Genomic DNA, 4,567 nt, shown 5'->3' with positions numbered 1-4,567 from the left:
GTTATGTGAGATCACAACAAATGTTGCAAGCACGCCGAGGCTTGCGTTTCTTAGAATGGAGGTCTGGATACACCTTGATGTTTTTCTGAAACTCCTCAGGCAACATAAGACAACATATACATATGCGGAAGAGTTCAAAAGATCAATCACAAAGCTTGTTCAGGCGATAAAAGAGGCATGGGGAGAAAAAGATATCACTTTTTATCTGGTAAAGTAATAATTATTTAATATGGGCTTATTTTGATAGGTTTTTCAATTGGTATAAAATTTGTGTTACTTTGTATTGCAGCATATTCTTCATATTCATGGACCTTTCTTTGTGGAGGAGCATGGCCCCTTAGCAACTTATAGCAACCAAGGCATGGAAAAATCCCACTATCAAGCACGCACAAGTTATTTTCGAAGCACAAGGCATGGGGGAGGAGTTACAAAAAGCAATGCTTTGGACGAGCTATTCAACTGGTTTTTTCGACGACAACTTCAAAGAATGCAAATAAAAGACGACAATGACACATGAGCAATCGCACTTCTATATATAAGAAAGAATATATACAAAGCTAGTTTTCCAAAACTCTCACATTCTCTTCCTCCTCAGGAATCTTTCCTCTATATCGTAGAAATTTTTTTCTCTTGTAGCCAGCTATAGATTTTACATCAGTTCGGTCTGCAGCTAAGGCGTAGGATGAAAATGCCAAAAAGTATCCTGCTCTAGAAGCAGAGTAACCTGGACCGTAGCCAAAAATCCTAATTGCTGCAGTCTTTTCCAAAAACATTACTTTGTGGGCATTATATTGTAATCCTGAGAAACCTAGAAGCCTTGTAATAGCTTTAATACAAAGTATCGGCCATGCTGCATCCTCTGAGAAACTACTATGAAGTACAAAAAAGGAATCGGGGTCAATCCTAGCCAAATAGTGGCCGAGTGCAATGTCTTTGGTGGTGTTACTAGCAGCTCTCGATCCTTTGCCACACCCCAAGAAGTTATCTGTATCAGCAATCTCCAACTGCAAATAAAACCCATACTGAATGAGCATGAAATGTAAACCTACCAATGTGTAAACGCAAATTCAAAATTATCTTACCACTTGATTTTCATCATACTCCAATTTAAATGGATTCCATAAATTAATTGATGATGCTGTCTCATTGGTGTTAGTTAATTCTTTAACATATTCAGGCTCCTCTCTTCCAAAATTGGAAATCCCGAGTTCGCTTTGAATGCGATCGAAGTCCTCATCAGTAATACTCAACTCTTTCTCAGCTTCTTTGGCTTCTCAAAACAAAGAGAGAGGGCCTCACCAGCATCAATAAACTTATCATCTAGAGTTTCTTTATCAAGTTTCAGAATCTCTTCCTTTGATTCATTTTCTGTGTCAATTATCCCATTTGCAGCATCAGAAGCCTCTGCAATAATTGCAAGACAATAATCTTCCCTGAGATTAAAAAGTTTTTGAATATTTGACAGTAAAATGTACTCCTTGTCCTTGAAAGGTATACATGGTAGGGAAGGAACGAAATGGTGAGAACTCTCATCAGGTTGAGGGTTTGTATCTCCTTGGCTCTCCTCAATGATAGTCTCAGCTTTGAAGTGAGCAACATCCAAATTCTCAGCAATAGAAGCCTCAAAATCTGTATCTACAACCTCCTCTGTTTCCTTTTCATCTACCAGATCATCTAACATACAAAAGCTGGCAGACTTTGCTCCTTCCAACTGTTGCTCCTCAGCTTTCACAGGGTATTTGACAAGGCTGAAAACAATAAAAGCAGCAGATTTTCTCATCATCTTGCAATTTTTGGAATGAGTGCAGCAAAATATGTCTCTTGAATAAAACCTCTCCAGAGAGTGGGCCCTGCACTTTTTAGTAAATACCGACTTCTCATTTCCTGTTGACCCAATGGGAACATGGACATATTCAATTGTGCCAACTTCAACAGAAGGACCTGCAAGATTTTCAAACTCCAAAAAGTCCTCCACAATATATTTTTCACAAGATTTCAGAACTTTGTCAAGTTCCCAATCAGGATTAAACACATTTTTCACAACTCCATAGAATGAGAGATCCATTCCATTCTGAAGCATAAAATCAAGTAGCCTCTCTGATGGAGTGATATCAGTGAGCTCTGATACTCCTTGACCTCTCACTACCGACGTTCGCTTCCCTGGAGATGTACTTGGCCTTCTCACACTGGTGGCAGAGGATGGAGAGGAAAAAGAATCACATGTTGATGCCCTTGAGCCTTTTGAAAGCCTTCTTCTTTTACCAGTTCATGGAGAAACCTTGGATCCTAGGAATTCTATGGGTTTAGACATGTTTACAACTTCTGCCGATATGGCGCGATAAGAGAGAAACGAATCAGACGGATAGGTCCCCTCACACCGTATCGGTGATTCCAGTAAGAAGCGCGAACGCCACAACGGTGGTCACACGAGCTTGGGCAGAATGAGCTTGAGAGGAGAGCTGAAAGAAGACTCTATAGAACCTCCAAAACGACGCGAAGAGAGAAAAGCGAAGAAGGCAAACAGTCGCCCTCGCGCCGTATTAGCAATACAAACAGAGCTCTCGAAAAACCGAAAAAAACGTACGGATAAGGAACACACCCTTATGTAGGCGCGGAATTATGCCACCTGGCAGTATCCGTTGGTTTCCGACACGTGGCAGTAGCCGTTGGCCAACACGTGGCCGATAACCACGTGGCAAAGAAGTGGACCGGTCGTTACTTGACACGTAGCACATGGACCATAAATGCAGATACGTGGCACAATCAGCGTCGGACACGTGTCCGACATGTATCATGATTGAGTGGGTATATAAGTGGTGATTTTTCCTACATGTACACTTTTCATTTCTCGAGCTCTTCCCGCCTTGCTTACCGATATGGTGCGATACAAGACTTGCTTCTTCTCCGTTTCTTAACTCTCGCGTTGTATTGGTTCTTTATTCGCTAGTAAAAAAGAGGTGTGTAGATACGGAGCGAGGGCGTCCGAACGCTGTTCTCATTTCCTCCATATCGCGCCGTATCAGCAGTTTGGTCTCACCAATACGGACCAAGTCTATTGACATTCCGCTTTTGTCACTGCCAATACGAAGCGAGGGCGTCCATACGCTGTGTTCGTTTGCTCCATATTGCGCCGTATCAGCAGTTCGGTCTCACCCTTGTGGCATTGCCAATACGGAGCGAGGGCATCATTACGCAGTCTTAGTTTTCTTCGAATCGCGCCGTATCAGCATTCGAGTGTCCAATACGGAGCGAGGGCGCTGTTCTATTGTGCTCGTTTTGTTCATATCGCGTCGTATCGGAATTGCTCATTTCGTCCCTTTTCGCGCCAATTAGCCTGTTTGATTTACTATTTCTGGAATTGTCCTTCTGGTTGTTATTTTTGCATTTCTAGATGGCAAGGACAAAGCAAACTGCAAGAAGAGTGTATTTGGATGGGAAGGACAGTGGGGGTAAAAGAAAGTTAAAATTTGATGAATCTGAGGAGGAGCCCTCTTCCAAGTTTACTGAAGCTGGTCCATCACAGGCCCCAGAGCATTTTACAACAGAAATCCCCCCTACACCTGGTGTTGGCCTTACATCTTCTATAAATGTTTCTTCTCCTGAAGTTGAGGAAGCAAAGGGTGATTCTTGCCCTGTGAAAGACTCATTCCCTACAATGGCACCTGAGGCTACATCTGCTGAAGCTACTGAACCTCCCAAGCCACAAAAGAGAAAGAGGAAGTCCAGGTTCTTCTATATGCAGAGATGTTTCAGTGAGATAAGGAAAGTCCAGAGAGCTACACAGCATGTCATTCCAAAAGCTGCTTTTATAAGGGTCGTTAAAGAGATCTCTGATAGATTGTCTCAAGTGGCAACTGTCTCTGGTCTAAATAAGAAGTGGCAACTCTCAGCCATTCTTGCCCTGCAAGAGGCCGAAGAAGATTTTGTTATTGATTTCATGAACGACGCTTACATTGCTACCGCCCATGCTCATAGGATCACCCTTATGAATAAAGATTTCAGCATCATCAGCAGAGTCAGGTATAGGTTTGACAAAGTGCTGAGGCCCTTGCCATCCAATGATCAAAAAGCCTTTGAAATCCTTAACATTCCCCCAAAATTGTCCAGGAAAGAGAAAAAGCTAAATGTTGAGGATGTTACTCACCTTTACCCTACAAGGGGTGCCACCCAGCAGGAGGCTTTCTTGAGTGAAAAAAATCAGGAGGTGCTTGAAACTGAAGACGATGTTTACAAGAGGAAAGCCGCATTACTTGCTCCCGTCAACAGCGAGAGGATGGGCAAAGTGTATGGGCAGATTCTTGTGAATGTCTCTGCGGAACCTGAGGAGGAATATCTTAGTATATCTCCCGAGGACAAGCCCATGTTGGAAAAAAGGGATGTCCAACTATCTGACTCCGTGGTTTTTTGTTGCATAAGGTAAGGTTTATATATATATTTTTTGCGTAAGTTAAGTCTTTTTGGTTCAAGTATATTTTGGATGAAATTTGTATTGAATAGCTTTTGCTATTGTCTGCAGGGCATTGGTCTCCTCGCTCACTCTCGATATCCGAAGAACCATATACATTGT

Source organism: Lygodium microphyllum, chromosome 19, assembly GCF_053477565.2.
Source record: "Lygodium microphyllum isolate KBCC chromosome 19, Lygodium_microphyllum_v1.1.10, whole genome shotgun sequence".
NCBI classification, from domain to species: Eukaryota; Viridiplantae; Streptophyta; class Polypodiopsida; order Schizaeales; family Lygodiaceae; genus Lygodium; species Lygodium microphyllum.
Note: the sequence above shows the minus strand (reverse complement) of the source record.